The sequence below is a fragment of the Gossypium hirsutum genome, chromosome D08 (genome assembly GCF_007990345.1).
Source record: "Gossypium hirsutum isolate 1008001.06 chromosome D08, Gossypium_hirsutum_v2.1, whole genome shotgun sequence".
NCBI lineage: Eukaryota > Viridiplantae > Streptophyta > Magnoliopsida > Malvales > Malvaceae > Gossypium > Gossypium hirsutum.
The window spans coordinates 29975026-29994703 of NC_053444.1; the positions used below are offsets into that span (position 1 = coordinate 29975026).

General features: G+C 33.2%; 1 long non-coding RNA gene across 1 annotated transcript; it reads left to right on the forward strand.

The window, feature by feature from the left end:
• Positions 1-511: 511 nt before the first annotated feature.
• LOC121220033 (uncharacterized) lies at positions 512-11130 on the forward strand. The gene is made up of 3 exons (XR_005917121.1): positions 512-905; positions 2877-2930; positions 11072-11130. It is a non-coding gene; the product is annotated as an uncharacterized lncRNA (long non-coding RNA).
• Positions 11131-19678: the final 8548 nt, after the last annotated feature.

Consider the following 19678-nt stretch of genomic DNA (forward strand, 5'->3'; position numbering starts at 1 on the left):
ACAAGATGCTACATCTGCAACAAAAAAGGTCACTTTGCGAAAGACTGTCCAAAGAACAAGAAAGGAGCAAAGATGATCAGACAAATCCAGCAAAGATCGGGAATCAAAATAACTGATGAAGATGATATAGAGTCTTTATTTTCTATTGATGACGAGCCAAATGATCAGTCAATATGTGCTATTCAAAGCTTTGCATCCAGTGATTCAGAAGACTCAGAATTCTCCTCATCAGATTCATCATTGATGATACAGCCATCAAGGAGTTGTTACACCCTCTCCGACATCCCTCAAGATATTGCCTCCACAGAGATTATAGCTCCTCACATTCCAGTTTCTATATATATGAGCAAATACAGTAAACCTATTACCGTAATTGCCTTCATTGGTATCAGAGCCTGTAATTCCAGATTTTCTATCATTACAACGTGTTTGGTTCATCGTATTACCCAATCCATTACGCCCCGATTACGCGCGTATTACATTACGCCCCTAATCCGGTATTTGGTTCGCTGTATTAGCCATTACGCGCGTATTACATTACGCCCCTAATCCCCAAATTCCCGTGTTTTACAATCCGTTCCCAAATCGTTGTATTAGCCATTACGCCCGGCCTCCCTCCCCATCTCTCTGTTTTACCCTCCCTCCCTACCCGACCCTCTCCTCTTCCGTCCTAATCATTTTCTCCTCCCATTTCCCACTGATTCCGTTGATTAATCTGTCGTCATCGTTTCTTCTCGTCTCGGCATCAAATTTCCCTTCCCCATTTCCTCCCAACACTATCTGCTCCGCACACCAAAACCCTCTCTTTTTCTCTTCAATATATTCACAAAATTGGAAATTCTAGCTTAATCCATTGAAGAAAGAGTGAAGCGTTTTTCGGGTCATCACGTAGGATCCAATATCGGGTGAGTTTTAAATTCTGACCTAAATTAATCTGCCAATTCTGACCTAAATTAATCTGCCAATGTTTTTCCCAATTGTAAATAACCCCTCTGCATGCTTTTCTCTTTACTTTTTTAAGCCTAATCGTCACCTATTTTAGTTCCTACAAGTTATTTATGTATTGGTTATGCTTTCCATGTATATAATATCAAATCATGAATCCTCTCTGGCTTTGGCATTAATTTGATGATGTTATGCAAGGGAAATCTTGTGTAAATTTCGAACTACTGACTCTGGGGTAGTATTGGGAACTCTATTAGACTACATCATGTGAAGCTGGTTGCGTTGTTGTTTTTAAGCCTTTTTGGTAGCAGTAGTTTCTGTTTTAGAAGGGAATGAGACCTTGGTTGTGTTAGCAAGGCATTGAGCGCCCATGTTCTAGTTGCCGTGTTGATAATTATGCTTGGGATAGTTCAATTTAGAGCTCTTAATGATTGATTTTGCTTGGAAGTATTTACTGTTGGATTGTTGGTACGGGGTTGTGACCGATTAATTTCTGTTGAAATTGCTATTTTATTTTATTCATTGTTGCTTATTTCATCCAGATTATTGTGTATATGGATGCACAACTAAAACAGAGATGCTTGAATTTATCTGCTTGAGTGGATCGATAACCAAGAACAATCATATAAGAAAATTGGTTAGTTTCATCATCAGTAGTCCATGCAATGCATGCGCGTAGAAGCACTTAAAAGTTCTTGTTTCCATTCATTTTCATTTTTTCTTTAAATTATAGCTGCTCCAAATTAACAACTAGCTTGGTTGGCAACGAGTAAAAAGAAGGGGAAGAGCTGAAAATTAGGTTATATATTTCATAGCTAGATCAAATTAAGAGTTGATATAATATATAGGTATTTTGAACGATAGGTAGCTAGTTAGCTGTCTCGTTGAACCCAAAACATTAATCTTAATCTCAATCAATTTCATTGCTGGAAATATTCTGTGAAGCGGTTTATGTGAGGATTTATGTGCTCACATTAAAGTGTGAAGCATTCTTAATATCAATCAATTTCATTGCTAGAAATATTCTGTCAATAGGTAATCAAAGTCAATCAAATCAACACCATGTATAAAATTTTCAAAATTCATATAAATATGAATAATATATATTTTTTGCCTTGCGGACTCACATGAATATTTATAAGAAAACTTACAAAAGACACTCCCTTTCCATTTTTTATTGATCTTTGGTATGAGTTGGAGAAAGAATAAACAGGAAATTGTTTGCAGATTTTGCTTTTCTTTTTCTGTACAGTATAGGGGCTTGGTTTTTTCCGTATTCCATTTTTGTTATTTATGATCTCAAGTTTCATCATTTGTCCAACAAGCTCTTTGTTCGAACGGTCTTTGCCTTTGCATTATTTGCTTCATAAAATTAAGAAATTGAGTGCATGCCTATGATTTTCTGATGATACATATGACTGGATTGTGTTGTTTGCTAATGGGGATGAATTGAAGGAGAAATAGAGGCCAGTGGTTTGTTATGTATTAACTGATTGCAACTTACTACATGTATGATGTTAGGCACTGAATTTACTTAATATGGTTGGTTTTATGGATGTGCCATGACTGCTTCTAGCATTATTGAAAAACAAAAGAAAAAGGGTTTAAGCTTAGGCAGATTGTAATGAAAAGAGGACACTTGCTGGTTTATAACTTTTTTTGCGTTCTTAATTGCTGCTTTGCTTTTAAATTATACTGCTACAATTAAATTTGAAAGTTGTTAATTGATGGATTGCTTGTTGAGTGTTCTGTGTGTTGTACTCTTGGGATTTGGTGTTTATGTTTTTTGAGGGAATAGTGAGAGGTTTGATATGGCTCATGGATGATGATTGGTGTATGGTTGTGATGTGCTTTGATATACATCATTTAGCTATAGCATAATTATTATTATTTTTTTAAAAAGGTTGATCCGAGCAGTTTTCCCATTACAGGTTCTTTGTTCCAACTCTTCCACATCGCAGTCGTCCCTGATTTGCTCATTACAGGTTAGTTTTCCGTTGGTATTCATGGTTTTGCTTGTATGTTTTCCCTGATTCCATGTCTGTATTGCTGTAGCAGCTTCTGTTGTTTCCCAAATGAATATGGTTTTGGTTATTGCTGTAGCAGCTTCTGTAGCAGCTTCTGTTTTTTGTATGTTTGTAATGCTCATTAAAGCCTTTTTTTTATGGTTATGGTTATTGCTGCATAATTTTATTGTTCTTTTTTGAATTTAAATTAGGTTATATGTTTTTAAATAGCATTATGCCTACAAATAATGGGCTTCAAATCACAGTTATTTGTACATGTAAATACAATACTGTTAATAATAAATTTGTACATGTAAATGAGATTAAAGTTATATATTTTTTTACAAAATGAAATTACCATTTAAAATGGTATAAAAGTTTATTAAACTTAAATCTTCAATCTTCATTTTATTTATTTTGAAATTAGAAAACCTTAACTAAACTAATCATAAATTAAAAATTTAATCAATGATCAAACTTAGAACATTGATACGAGTCACAAAAGCCCAAATTCTTGAAGGCGAGGCCCAATAAGCAAATTCCCAGCCCAATCAAGAAATCCATCCATACTTAGTTGAAAATCAGGCCAAATTGTCAAAGTGGCCCAAGTTGTAAAGTTTTATTTTTATTTTTATTTATTTATTTATTTATTTACTTAGTTTAAATTTTTATGTCAATATTCAGTCCAAGAGTCCCAGATAAAATGACCTTTGACCGAATTTCCATATTAAAATAATTAGGAGTTTTTTTATTTTAGTTTTCTAATTAGATTAGGACTAGTTATAAGGCCTATTTAAAGGCATGGCTATCCACCTTGTTAAACACTTATCATTATTATTAAAATTTCAGATTTGTTGAGAGCAGAATTTTCTTTGAGTTCTTCAAGGATTTTCTCTTGAGTTTTCTTTAGAAGTTGTTTTAACAATCTTTTTGATTATGGGAGCCATCTTCAACCTTCTTCTTGCCATTGATATTCTTTGGAGGAAAGATTAGAGCCGTTTGAAGGGAGTTGTGAAATCTTTCGAGATTTCAAGGCTTCTTAGGACTTATCTTTCAATTTCTTACTGTCAATTCTTTCTTTATTTCTACTTGTGCTGAATCATTATCTAATCTATTTTCTGTTCTTATTGTGTTTTCAACCTTTTTCTATCTTAAGGAGTCAGCCCAAAAATCCCCAATTTCTAGGGTTTTTCCATACTCTTTTTGGGTGAAATTAGATTGTCGAAATTTGGGAAAAACTATCTTGGTGTTCAATTGGGCAGAATCACAATCTCCTTGAGGGTTTCAAGAACCCTAACACTTATTTCTATTCTCAATTTGATTCTTTGCTGATTTGGGGATTTTATTTCAGATCTGGAAATTCAAAGTTCTAATCTTTTAATTTTTCTGTTTCGTTTCAGATCTAATTGTTTAGGGTTTTCGTAGGAGTTTCTCGTGACTTGGCAACTCGATCTTGGTCCGCGCGCAACCCCGTATCATTTGGTATCAGATTTTGGGCGTTTTGGGTGTTCTTGGTTGATTTCTAAACTGATCTCTATTTTTTAAAGCATAAACAACAGTTTTACCCAGAAAAATTGTTCAAAAAAAATTCATTTGAGTGGGTAAACGTTGTCCTATTGATCTGAAATTTTACATACATGTTTTTGGCACTGTGCTTGAATATAAAAAAATTATTCCCGCAAAAAAATCAGTCAAAAAAATCAAAAAATACGAAATTCAATAAAAATTTAAAAACAGATTCAGCGGGTTGAATTTGGTGCCCAAAATTTCCAGATCGAAAATTCAATATATAAGGACACTCCAGATTTAATTTCGTGATTTTTGGAGATCGGGAACACCTCAAACGAAGTTGTCAAGTTACTCCGCAGTTTTTCGGGTTTTCTGTTTTCAGCAATTTTTATTGATTCTTAGCTGTAGGTTTTCATTTGTTTGCTTTTTAATCTCCTTTTACAATATCTAACACCTTCTTGTTTCTTGTGTTAGTAGGATTTAAACGTGTGCATAATCCTTCCTCGGTGCAACACGAATCACTTGGTGTCTCGTCAGTTTTTGGCATCCTAGTGCAAATTAGGATTCTTTGGTAGTTTGGTTCACACTCTCTAATTGGTTGATATAAACTCTGATAAAGAACTCACAAGATTGAATTCGACTTCATTGAGAATTTGATTTTTCTTTTTGAGTGATTAATGGTGAGGTTTGCTAACTTTTATTTTTGAGTGTTGAGTGTTTATTTTTTACAGTTTTGAAGATGTCTAAAGGTGATAATAATGATGCACTTATGAAAGTCCAACAACAGTTAGACGGACATACTGCTGCAATCACACAAATAAATGCTACACTTCAAGCATTGAATACTACTTTGAATGAGGTACGAGTAAATCAAAAACATCAATATCGAGATCCAATTAAGGAAGATAGGGATAACCAGCCCCATAGGTGCAGCCCTCAACGTGTCCCTAGAATGGATGATGATTTTCATGATCGTGGACAATCATCTTTGGCAAAACCAAAGAGCGAGCAGCAACGAGAACATCTCTTTCATACTCGCTGCCATGTACAAGGTAAGCTTTGTAGAGTTATTATTGATGGTGAAAGTTGCTCAAACATAGCCAGCACGACGATGGTGGAAAAGCTTTGCTTAACCACTACCAAGCATCCACAACCTTATCAACTACAAGGGCTTAGCAACGAAGGCCAATTTAGGGTCACTCAACAAGTGCACATCTCCTTTTCTATCGGTAAGTATCAAGACGAAGTTGTGTGCGACGTAATGCCTCTTCAAGCCTGCCGTTTGTTGCTAGGAGAACCATGGCAACTGGATCGAAAAGTCACTCACGATGGTCGTACCAATAGGTATTCTTTCAAGCATCAAGGAAAGAAACTCACCTTAGTGCCGCTCACTCCGGAAAAAGTCCATGAGGACCAAATCAAACTGAAAAATTCTGTTAAAACAAGTGAGGAAAAAGAAAAAGAGAATGAAAAAGAGCAAAAAGAGATTGAGAGTGAAAAAGAAATTGAAGAAAGAAGAGAAAATGAATTAGAAAAAGAAACAAAAGAAAAAGACGTGGAAAGGGTAGTGAGGAATGTTTCCACTAACCAAGATATGAATTTTTCTTGTGTTGCTACTTTTCAGGTTCCCGAAAGATCGAAAGATAACTTTCAACTTCAATACCTCTCAAATGAAAGACGCTTTCATACGATCAACTTAGGCAAAGATGAAATCACACTACATGATCCCGAAGGTAAGCGAGGTAAGGAAATTTTAGAAACCGAGTCCAGTGCAGATTTGAAAACTATTGATAAAACTTTTGGTGACTTAGTTCTTAAAAGATCCCCTCATTTTGATCCGATTAATTGTTACTCTTCGATTGTGGTTGATAAAGTCATTACGAAAAGAAGCGTGATTTGTTATTCTCTTGATTTACCTTGTGTAAAATCCTTGAATTTGTCCAAATCTGTTTTGGAGAATAAAGTAACGAAATTTTCCAAATTTGTTTTCAATTCATATTCGTGCCTTAAACAGTTTATGTGGTTGTACATGAAGTTTGAGTTCCATTTGACAAAGGTTAACTCAACAACGGAGATTCGACTACACTATGCCCCCGATGAGCGAAGGTTTGTTTTAAATGAAAAAGGTAAAATCGACCCTTATTCTTCTGCTTATCGAGGTAAGATGCTTGAAACCTTTGAAACACTTTTGTACTCCTCGGATAGTGATAAAGATCGTGTTGATGAACACTTAGATCGAAACGTGCTTGACTGTCCTATTTTATTTATTGATGATCTATCTGTTTTGATGGTTGATAAAAAGATTCTTGTTTTTGATAATGCATGTGTGAGTGAATCTATAGACCGTCGATTAATGCATGGTATGATTATGCAACTCTGTGAACCATGTGAATCTTTTCAAATACCTACTTGTGACGATTATGTTTACCATTTGATTTATTACTCGCAATTTATTCATGGTTTGTGGGAACAATATGAGACGACTGAATGCCTTAAAACATGTCCATCTTTGTTTCAAATATTTGACGAGGCAGTGGTGAGTAAATTAGATTGTTTGCATGGTAATCTGAATCTGTCCATTCACATGCGTTATACCTGTTCTATTATGCTTATGATTGGACTACAAGCTTATTTCCGTTACTATTTACTATCTCATGGCTATTCTTCTCAGTGGACTCAATTGCCATTAGTCCCGTTCGATAGAGGAAAGTCGAGTTCATTTGATTTTTCAGATTCGAGGACGAATCTTTTTGAGGAAGGGGGGAATGATATGAGTCACAAAAGCCCAAATTCTTGAAGGCGAGGCCCAATAAGCAAATTCCCAGCCCAATCAAGAAATCCATCCATACTTAGTTGAAAATCAGGCCAAATTGTCAAAGTGGCCCAAGTTGTAAAGTTTTATTTTTATTTTTATTTATTTATTTATTTATTTACTTAGTTTAAATTTTTATGTCAATATTCAGTCCAAGAGTCCCAGATAAAATGACCTTTGACCGAATTTCCATATTAAAATAATTAGGAGTTTTTTTTATTTTAGTTTTCTAATTAGATTAGGACTAGTTATAAGGCCTATTTAAAGGCATGGCTATCCACCTTGTTAAACACTTATCATTATTATTAAAATTTCAGATTTGTTGAGAGCAGAATTTTCTTTGAGTTCTTCAAGGATTTTCTCTTGAGTTTTCTTTAGAAGTTGTTTTAACAATCTTTTTAATTGTGGGAGCCATCTTCAACCTTCTTCTTGCCATTGATATTCTTTGGAGGGGAGATTAGAGCCGTTTGAAGGGAGTTGTGAGATCTTTCGAGATTTCAAGGCTTCTTAGGACTTATCTTTCAATTTCTTACTGTCAATTCTTTCTTTATTTCTACTTGTGCTGAATCATTATCTAATCTATTTTCTGTTCTTATTGTGTTTTCAGCCTTTTTCTATCTTAAGGAGTCAGCCCAAAAATCCCCAATTTCTAGGGTTTTTCCATACTCTTTTTGGGTGAAATTAGATTGTCGAAATTTGGGAAAAACTATCTTGGTGTTCAATTGGGCAGAATCACAATCTCCTTGAGGGTTTCAAGAACCTTAACACTTATTTCTATTCTCAATTTGATTCTTTGCTGATTTGGGGATTTTATTTCAGATCTGGAAATTCAAAGTTCTAATCTTTTAATTTTTCTGTTTCGTTTCAGATCTAATTGTTTAGGGTTTTCGTAGGAGTTTCTCGTGACTTGGCAACTCGATCTTGGTCCGCGCGCAACCCCGTATCAAACATGCTTTATTAGATCTTAAATTTCATTATACGAAATTGTATTTAAATTTAAATTTAAATGTCCAAACTATAATGTTCAAACATTGAACATGCTTTAAGTAACTAATCAATATATTTATACGATATCATTTTAGGTCAATTAATTTGGGTGATTTTAATTAACTAATCAATATATTTACGTCAATTATACATAATATATTAAATTTTAATATAAGTTTTATTAAAATAAAATTTAAATTGTTATAATTAAGATTTTATGCACACAATACATGTTATTTAAAACAAATGTTAATTGATTCAAAACATGACTTTTCCCCTATAATAGAAATAAGGTTATCTTAATTATAAAACAAATCTTGTATATCATTTTAATATTATGGTTAATATGTTTTTTTCCATATAATGAAAATAATGTTGTCTAAATTATAAAAGATTAATTAGGCTGAAATTTATTACCTAATTCTATCTTAAATTTTAAGTTGATTACATCATACATAAAGCTTTTCTCATTCATAATATGATTTCCTTTTAATACATGTAACATGAATGTGAGCTACAACAAATAAGAAAAACCAAGTTAATTTCTTGTGGATACATGAGTGTGAAGCCTTTGAATTAAATGGAATAAGTACAAGCCGGTGAAAAAGATTTTAATATTAACTATGAATTAGTTTAAAGTTATATTTTTTTTTCTTCGTGTGTTCTAAATTTGTGCTGTTTTTTTTTATAATGTGTAATTGCAAATTCAATTCTTTGATAGTGTGTTCTAAATTTAAATTGTTGCAGTAATGGCTCGTCTGCCTTTAATTGCACAAACTGTGAGGCGTAAAAGAATTAGTGTTGCTGTGACAATATGGTTGGAAATCTATAGAATCGCGATTTGGTTCTTATTTAGAATGGGTGCCATCCTTAGCTTACATAGACCAAGGATTAGGTCCTATACCGTAGATTTTTATGCAAAACAGGATTATGTGAAGAGGCTTGTATATGCTAGTGACGAGACCTGTATTGAACAAGTTAGGATGAATAGAGCTGCCTTTTTTAAACTATGTGAGATGTTAGAATCGATAGGGGGATTGAAGTCGACAAGGTTCATGCTTGTTGACGAGTAAGTAGCAATGTTTTTACATATCATCTCCCATCACCTGAAAAATCGAGTTATCAAGCATCACTTTAGAAGGTCCGGGGAAACAGTTAGCAGAGCATTTCATAGTGTTTTAAATGCTGTCATACGCTTGCAAGATTTGTTATTTAAAAAACCGGAGCCAATTACAGCCGATTCTTCTGACACAAGGTGGAAATGGTTTAAGGTATTAGACTGAGTTTTATATATAGCTTCAACAACATTAACTTGATTTAGATTTAAATTAGTATTCTAACTCAAGGTTTTATATCATGTGATATAGAATTGCTTAGGTGCTCTTGATGGAACCCACATCAAGATTAGGGTTCCAACAGTTGATAAACCTAGATATCGAACGCGAAAAGGTGACATAGCAACAAATATGCTAGGTGTTTGTACACCTGAGATGCAATTTGTTTATGTTCTTCCTGGTTGGGAAGGTTCAGTTGCGGATGGACGGGTTCTTCGAGATGCCATTAGTAGAAGACATGGATTAAAAGTTCCTCATGGTAAAGTGTATAGTTAGAGGACTTTGAATTCGTAGCATTAAGATCAAACTTTGTGTGTTGAATTAATCATTTTTTTAAAAATAATTATTTTATAGGTTGTTATTATCTAGTTGATGCTAGATACACAAACTGTGAGGGATTTCTTGCACCATTTAGAGGACAGCGATATCATTTGAACGAGTGGCGTCAAGGTTATCAGCCAAGTTCACCGCAAGAGTTTTTTAATATGAAACATGCCTCAGCACGTAATGTTATTGAAAGATGCTTTGGCTTATTAAAACTTAGATGGGGAATACTTAGGAGTCCATCGTTCTATCCTGTAAGGGTGCACAATAGAATTATTATTGATGTTGTTTGCTCCATAATTTTATTCGAACCCATATGAGTATTGATCCCATTGAAGTGGAGGTGGGAGAAGGATTACCTACAATTAATGTGGTGGATGACGATGAACCGAATATCACAAATATTCATCCATCCGATGCTTGGGCTACTTGGAGGATGGAACTAGCCAACCAAATGTTCGATGAATGGCAAGCATCTAGAAATTAGTTTGTGAAACTTTTGTATTGATTTTTGTATTGTACTAAACTTGTTGAATTATAATAAAATTTCTTCTAATTCAGCATGTGTTATAATTTTCAATTTTTTGTGGTATGGAGCTTTTGATTCATGATATTCAACTTAATTCCTTAGATTTTATAAATTGTTGACCTTTTGAATCATGATGTTCAAATAGTAATTAATATAATTTATTTTTTTTTGTTCTTAAGATCATTATGTCAGGTGTTCCAGAATCAAATGATTCTTCTCAAGCTTCACGAGCAGGCAAGAGAAAATGGGTTCCCGAGGAAGATGCAGCATTAGTTTCCTGGATGGTGGACCTGCACAATGTTGGAACATTTAATGCTGATACCGGGTTCAAAGCCGGTTATTTGAACGAGTTAGAAAGAATGCTACAAACGGTTTTACCAAATGCAATGTTGAAGGCGAAACCTAATATTGAATCAAGGATTAGGTTACTTAAAAGGGAGTGGTCAATCGTCTACGACATGCTTAATGGCCAAAACAATAGCGGTTTTGGTTGGGAAGAGCATAGGCAGCTCGTTGTTGCCGAAGATGCGGTTTGGGAGTCATATTTAAAGGTAAGATTATTTCAAGTCTTTATTATATTATTTTTACCAAACTTACGACTAATATGATTTCCTCATTTTTTTAGAGTCACAAAGAAGCCGCCCAATTCAGATTTCGTACTTTCCCTTACTATGACCAGCTTACTACCATATACGCAAGAGATCGAGCAACTGGGAGAGATGCTCAAACAGCTGCTGATGTTCTTGAAGAAATACATGCTGATGATGTACGAACTTCAGATATGAATGAAGAGAGGAACACATTCTATGACTGCGAAGCTGACGTCTTTTTAGACGACATGGATGTATCTGGTACGGATCTGCGAGGAGATCGAGACCAAGGGGGTTCCTCATCTTCAAACAAGAGAAAGAAGATGCAGCATGCTCGTGATAATGTGTTTTCTTCATTTAATGAAGCTGCCACTTTGTTGGGGGACAAAATCCAGGCCGTTGGCGAGCAAATCAGTAGGAGTATTGCCTCCGAGGTGGTAGTTCAGCAGCGGTCAGAAGAACATCAAAATATGGAAGAGAGAGCTTCAAACTTATATTCAGCCTTATGGTCAATTGAAGGTTTAACCGACGATTAGCGGTATGATGCATTGAGTAAAATTCCCAACCATCCAACTCAAATGATCGTTTTCTTTAGTTTACCTTCAGTTGCCCGATTGGAATGGGTTAGAAGATTTCTTTCTTACCATTAAATATCAATGTTCAAACTTTTTGATGTTGTAAAACTATATAACATATGGATTATAATGTACAATTTCATTTTCATCTAACCTTTTCTTAATATAAGTTAATTATGTTCAAGTTATATATTGATTTTAGTAAATTCATATAAGAACATTTTATTATTAACAATTTCATGAAATTATATATCACTATTAAATTATATTTAATATTAATTATTTTAAATTGTATAAATTCATATAAGAAAATTTATTATTAAGAATTTTATGAAATTTTATATTATTATTAAATTATATGTAATAATTATTATTTTAAATTATACAAATTCATAAAATATAATTTATTAGTTATAATTATTTTAAATTTTATTAAATCATATATTTAAATTAAAATATATTTAATATTAATTATTTAAAATTTCATTTTATAGTATCATATATTATGATTTGAGTAAATTCATATTACAGTAAACCTATTAGAAATGATCAAGCACGTTTAAATAATTAATATTAAATACAGTATATATTTAATATATATGAGCAAATACAGTAAACCTATTACCGTAATTGCCTTCATTAGTATCAGAGCCTGTAATTCTAGATTTTCTATCATTAGTTTTTTTTATGTCAGATTGATAACAAAGTCTCAAAGATCGAGAAAACGACAGACGAAAATTTAGAAATGATCAAGAATCTTATAAAGATTTTTCAAAAAAAGGCTTAAGGAAGTTGCTCATGAGCCAGCAGCCCCAGGACATGATTTATTTTCTCATCTGGCACAAAGAGAAAAGGAAATCCAGAACCTTAAAGAACACATAAAGTATCTGAAAGAAAACGGGAACCTGCCACCGCGACAACCGGAGAAAAATGGAATTGAGCTTTTCCCATCCATAAGACAGACAGATAGTCCTCGACAAGGAGGAACACAGCCAATCATTTTTCCTCCACCAGAGCCAAAGAAGAAGGCCACAGTCTATGAATTGTGTCAACAGATCAAGGCACAAAAGGAGGAAGAAAAAAGAAAAGCTGCAAAAGAAAAAAGAAAAAGAGAAAAGGCTAAAGGCAAAAGACCAGTGGAGAAATAGGAAGATGAAGAAAGCCAATTCTCTTCACCACCAACATCTCCACCACCAAAGCTAATGTCAAAGTCTCTCATGGTACAAAATGAGAAAAATCCTTCTAATCCCTTAACAGGGTTTTTAAAGGATTACAGCCAGAAGATACTACCAAAGATATCTGTAGGCGAAAGACATGAATCAGAAACAACCCCAGTTACAGAAAAAGATGATTCAGTATCTTCTTCAGGGGAATCAAAAAGATCAGCAAATCCTTATGATTCAGAATCAATTGGAGAAGCCAATAATTCCTCAGAAGAAGGAATTGAGGATTTACCAGAAGTAATGGCCACACCTGGTGTGAAAGTTGACCCTCGAACGTTGTGCCCAATACTTCTCCTCTTTATCCAAAAGATTTCCAAGTTTTAATCTCATAGCCCTAAGTCTATTACCCTCGTACGTACTTCCTTGTCTGTCAATGATTTTATTAATATTTTCCTATAAAGCACCAATCTAATTGCGCATTTTTTTATACTTGTTATATTGTCACGCTCCAAGATCTTTACCCACCTTCTCAATCTTTCCCATAATATCTGTAGAGCCCTTCTGCCAAGCATCCTTAATAATTTTTGTTTGCTTCATACTCTTTATCCCAGCAGACATCATATCTAAAATTTAGTCTAGGGTCTCTTATCCCATCTCTAGGCTTATGACCCTCAGTATCTAAAACTATAGCAGCATGGTTAGAAGTGGACTGGCAGATCACCTTGGTCTCCATAAATAGAAAGCTAGCAACACCATTTGAAGACATCAAAAAATGATCAAGTCTCTCCTTGGCCATTGTTGTACCCTCCCTGTTATTGACCCAAGTAAACCACCTATTGTTCGTTTTCAAGTCAACCATCGAAAGCTCATCTACAACCTCACGAAAATCCTTCATAAGGGCATTTGGCTTCCTCCTACCCCCTCTTTTTTTGCATTTTCAAGAATCGCATTGAAATCTCCCCGAATGATCCACTTTTCCTTAACAGACTTGCCAACCCTCCTTAGCATATTCCACGAACTATGTCTTTTATTAGGATCGACTTTTCCATAGAAACCCATGAAGCGGATGGGGTTGTCATTCTCCAGGTGAATCAAAGAGTCAATATGGTTGCTAGAATAGTTTATTATTTTGACCTCAGTGCCTTCCTTCCATATCATAACGAGGCCCCCGCTTTTCCCATTAGCGTTAATAGTCAAACACCCATCCATCTTGCACTTACTACGAATAGAAGAAAATTTATTAGCATGAGTTTTTGTTTCATAAAGGAAAATTATATCAGGGTCATTAACAATGAGGAGTTACTTTCATTCACGAACTGTCGCATGGCTTCCAATCCCACGACAATTCTAGCAAAGGGTCTTCATTGCTCTTGGCGGGGCTGGTCGCCAGCCGCCGCCTTGCATGGTGAAACATTATCCAACAGTCTTCTCATCACTATTTTGGATGGGCTCTCATCTGTGTGATCTCCATTTAGACCCCTTTGTCTCTTTCTTTTGCTTTTAAAACGTCCCAGTCCATCACGCATAGATTTATGATTTCTTATTTCCATTGGAGAATTAGATATTGAGTCCTCTTCATATCCCTTTTATTTTTCTTGCTGTAGGAGTTGCCCACTATTGTCCCTTGTGTCTGTTTTGCTCTCCTCTTTGTCCTCATTCGATAGAGTTTTTGTTGACACTATTTCAACTCTATTTCACCATATGCCCCTGTCTTGATTCAGAACCACTGTATTAGCCCTCATCCAGCTTCTATATTGGAGATTTAATACGTTTGACTCAGAAGCTCCATCTTTGTTTTTGCACTTTGTTGTAGTATGTCCAATTAATCCACAAGAGTAGCAAAAAGCTGGTAACCTCTCATACTTAAGCACACGTATTATTTCAATCGCATCTCTTTCCACTAGCTTCACAATCCTACGCAAAGGGTTTGAGACATTGATTTTTATTTTTAGCCTTAAGAATCTGGTCCAGCCCCCATTTCTATCCTCTCAGTCAATCACCACCAACTCACCTATAGCATTTCCAAAACCCAGCGCAGTTTGACAATCCATGTATTCCAAGGGTATGTTGTAAACCCTTAGCCAGAAAAGAGACATGTTGAACTCATATGTGTCTATGTCTTTACCCTTAATGAAAGGCATCATAGCGAATAAGCAATTGTCAAGCAGCCAGGGCATGAAGTTGAGAATTCTGCTTCTATCTTCCAGGCATCTAAACTTTACAATTATTGCCCCATCGTTCAGGGCTACAAAATTTACCTCCTCTTTTGTGAACCATAATGACTTGAAAACCCTATACATCGCCTCCCTATTCGATTTCTCCTTCACCATTATTTTACTCACCGCCCATGTTTTGAACCCTTGGAAATTGTTTTCGGCATTGGTGCTAATGACCTAGACAAACTCTTCTTCCAAAAAATTCAATCTTTCGAGCATCGTATTTATGTCATCAGCCATTGTAAAACCTTGTCGCAGTTCGGATCCACTCCCTCACAGGCCAGCAAGTAGACAACAATGAGAACGCCTTGAGAGAAAATTCAAGAAAGGCCACATGTAACAGTTCAATTTTCAGTAGTGTCAGAACAGTGATTTGATATCACTAAATCCGATGAAAAATTTAGAAAATTTATTAATTAATAATTATAAGTTAAGCGTGATTTTAGAAATATTTCTAAAATTAGTGAATTTTGTGATTTAAAAGAAATTATTAGATAAATTGGGTTGAAAACGAGGTATCGAGACCTCGATATTATAAACTGAGCCGTAAATATTTTTATAAATATTTACGGAGTGTCATTAGGGTAGTATTAAAGTTTCGTTAAGAAATTTTAATGTCCCGATGGTTAATTGATTAAAAAGGATAAAATTGAAAAAAAATATATTCCTGAGACTCCATTTCGGTAAATTGGACTCATAAATATTTATCATAAATATTTACGAAGTTAGTTGTGTAGTTAATTAGGTTTTAATTAAATGAATTTGTCTAAATTGAAGTTAATTATGAAAAAGGATTAAATTGCAATAGAGATAAAAATTTAATTATAGATTAAAGAAAAGTTAAAAGGACTGAATAGGAAATTATGCCATCAGCCTAAATTGAGGTGGCATAACGAAAGAAATATCTGAGATATTTTAGTTAATATATATTATAATTATTACTTAATAAATAAGTATTATATTAATTATATTATTATAATATTATAATATTATATTATTATATATTATATATATATAAAAAAGAATAAAAGATAGAAAAAGAGAATAGAAACAGAATAGCAAAACGAAAACAGGGGAGAAAGGAAAAAAAAATAAAAAGGAAGAAAAGAAGGAAAATTTGGGGTTTCTAGGTTCAAAGTTAATTTGGTAAGTCAATTTAACCCCTTTTCTTGCAATTTTTGAGTTTTTATGAAACTAGAACAAAATACTATTAAGTATGTGTTGAAATTTTGAAAGATAGTAGATTTTTAGACATGAGTTATGTTGAATTAATTGATGAATTAGGGGTTAAATTGATTGAATTTCAAGTTAGAAGTTAGTAAAGGGTTGATTTGTAAAATAAAACATAAGTTTTGAATAGTAGGGACTAAATTGAGAAAATTTTGAAATTAGGGGTTTATGGTGAAATTGAAGAGTTAAAATGAGTTTATAGTAAGAATTTAGAGAGAATATGAAGTTAGATTGGGAAAATAAAATTAGTATTGATAAGGGATTAAATTAGAATTTAAGTAAATTTAGGTATAAATGGAAATATTTTGATGAAATTTTGTATTAATGATTTTTAATTGTTTAATTACATAGCTAATGTCGTGCAAGAGTCATTGTCCGAGAAAGGAAAGGAGAAGGTGGACAATGAGTGATTCGAGAAAATTTCGGTTAGTATTACCATAATTCGAATTTAATTATTAATTGTTAAATTTTAAATTAATATACATGATAAGCAAATTGAGGTAAGTATCATGATTGAATTGAATGAAAAATACATATTGGTATTGAATTCATTAATAGCAATTGTTGAATTTTGAATAATATGTTTAGTAAATAAAAATAAGGTGAATATCGATATTGAATTAAATGATATTGAATTATATGTGAATTGAATGGAAATTACTAGTGATATGATTTGAATTAAAAGAATTAATGTGGTATTGAAATGCATATTGGATTGAGAAATTGATTTGAATTGTGAACATGAGAAATTTTGAATTGAATGAAATTGAAATGAAGTATGAATATATATGAGCATTTGATGGTACATTGATTTGAAAGTAGAAAAATGTATTGGTATTTAATTGTATATTGATTAGAAAGTGAAAAGTGAATTTGAAATGAATTGTGATTGAATCGAAAGTGAATTTGAAATAGAAAAATGATTTGAATACCCTATTAACTAGTCGGGCTGAGTCGGATATAGTTGGCATGCCATAGGATTGGAAGAGTTCAGGGATACTTCGACCTCGAGTCGATGAGACACTGGATGTCACTATATTTCTTCGGATAGATTCGATGAGGTACTGGGTACCAACTTTCTTCGGCTTTGCCGATGAGACACTGGGTGTCAACTATTGCTTCGAACTATCCGATGAGGCACTGGGTGCCATTCTGGTGTGTTTGGTTGGATCCGTGTATCTGCCAAAGTCCGAGTCAAGTTAATAGGGGTAAATGAATAATTTTGATAATATAAATTTTATTGAATGATCTTGAATATGAATTGAAATAAGATATTAAATTGAGATATGGAAATGAAATGTATGAACCATGGGTTCAAGAAATAGATAATGATATAGTTCATGAAATGGTTTTGGTAGTATGAGAAGATGTAAAAATCTAAGTGAAGAAAAGCAAATTGAAATAGCTATTGTTGAGAAATGAGAAGTGAAAATAATATGATTCGAAATGGTGAAATAATATGTGAATTTAATTGAATACAAGTTATTGAAATTTATTTATGGATTTAATGTATAAATTGAGTGTTAAAAGATTATAAGTGTAAATTGATTATAAATGAACGAATCGAATTAAAAGATAGTTATTATTATTGTTGTTGAAACAAGTTGATTTAATGTATTAAATCTTTATTGAAAGATTAATGGTATAAATTGAATTAAGAAATAGTGTATGAGTTAATTTGAATACAATTTTATAAAATTTGTTATTATTATTGAAACATATTGGTCTAAATGTTTAATTTGATTATTAAAAGATTTAAAGTATAAATTGAATATAAATAGAAATGATAATGAATGAGTTGATAAATTGATTGAATTTGTATGAATTGGAATGAGTTACTAGAATGAGATGTTTAAAAATCCAATAAAATTTAGATAGTGAAATAAGGTATGAATACAATTAAATATAAGATTGAAATATTGCTTATTTTTATTAATGATCAAGTTGATTTATAGTATGAGATAATTAATGAATAATTGTAGGTATAAATTGAATGTATATAATTTATCGATAAATGTTATAAATTTGAATTATGGTAAAAGCACTGAGTATTTCCATACTCAGCGTACGGTTGTTTCCGTGCGCAGGTTAGTAGAAAACCAGTGTTTGATCCAGCATCCAGAGCAATCTCAACCTCAGAGAAATTTTAGTGATGTACATTTCTTTTGATAACGTGGCATGTACCTAAGTGATGTATAGGTTAAATATAAGAGTTTTGTGATTGTGGTTGTAGAATGATGTTTAAATTGGTTATAAGTATGAAATGGAACTAATATGACATATTTGATACAAGTATGCTATATCTGTTTTTTATTTGTGAACTAGTTATAAGTTATCCGATATATTCGGTGATGCTCCGTAATCCTATTCTGGCGAGGGTTTAGGGTTAAAGGGTGTTACAGCACAAACTTGGAGCCAGGTCCCAAAGGACAACCTAATGAATACGAAAGAAAAACAGAAAAAACAAAAACCAAGAAGCAGATGAAAATGAAAAAACATAAGAAAAATAAAAAGAAATCACAGAAAATGAAACACAATAATGAAGGAAAGAAATGAACAATAAAGCAAAAAAAACTATTAACACAAGTACAAGAAAAACGCAAGGTAATAATCTTCCAAAGCGTACCAAAAACTAGTAGTTGAGAAAAGAATAACAATCCACTAAAAAATGTAAGAAGGAAGAAGCTACTCCTTCAAAGAAGGAAACGAAAATGTCAGGTTAAGTTTAGCCCAAAGAAAGGCTTATCGTGTAATATACAAATACCACCATGCATGCAGATATACGTTATAAAGAATAAAAAAAAGCTATTGGAAGGACCTTAATTTCATGTAGATAACGTGAAAAGGTCAAATCGAAAAAATTATTTATGGCCACCGTGGGCCCCTTAATAGGGTTTTCATTAATATAATCAAAACAATGCATGATGAAACGTTTACAGGATCATTCACTGACGTCATAGAAATGCAAGAAACATAGAAAGAGAGTAAAGAAACAGACAAAGTTCACCATCAACAAGAAGAAACCCTTCAAGAAAACCACTATCCAATGACTGTCTTTGACAGAGACCTTTCACGTCAAACCACGGGCACCATACGCCGCCGAGCAAACTCCCCTATAGCAAAAGGAGAATAGCCACAATTCACAAATACACACGAACCCCCAATACTGCCATAATATTCAACGAATAAAGGCAAACACACGAAAGCAAAAAAAAAGAAAAAAAATCACTTGAATCTTAGAGAAAATTTCAAAAAATTAAACTTTAACAAAACATAAATAAAACAAATTAAAATTATGGAGTAGTAATTAAAAATTAAAACTTTTCGACCAATTTAATGGTCTCTGCCTGCTTTTGATCATTGTTGCCAGAATAGTGTTTCAGCCATTGTCCATTCACTTTGAAATGGTGTCCATCACATAAATCTCGAATTGTGACTGCACCATGAGGAAATACGTC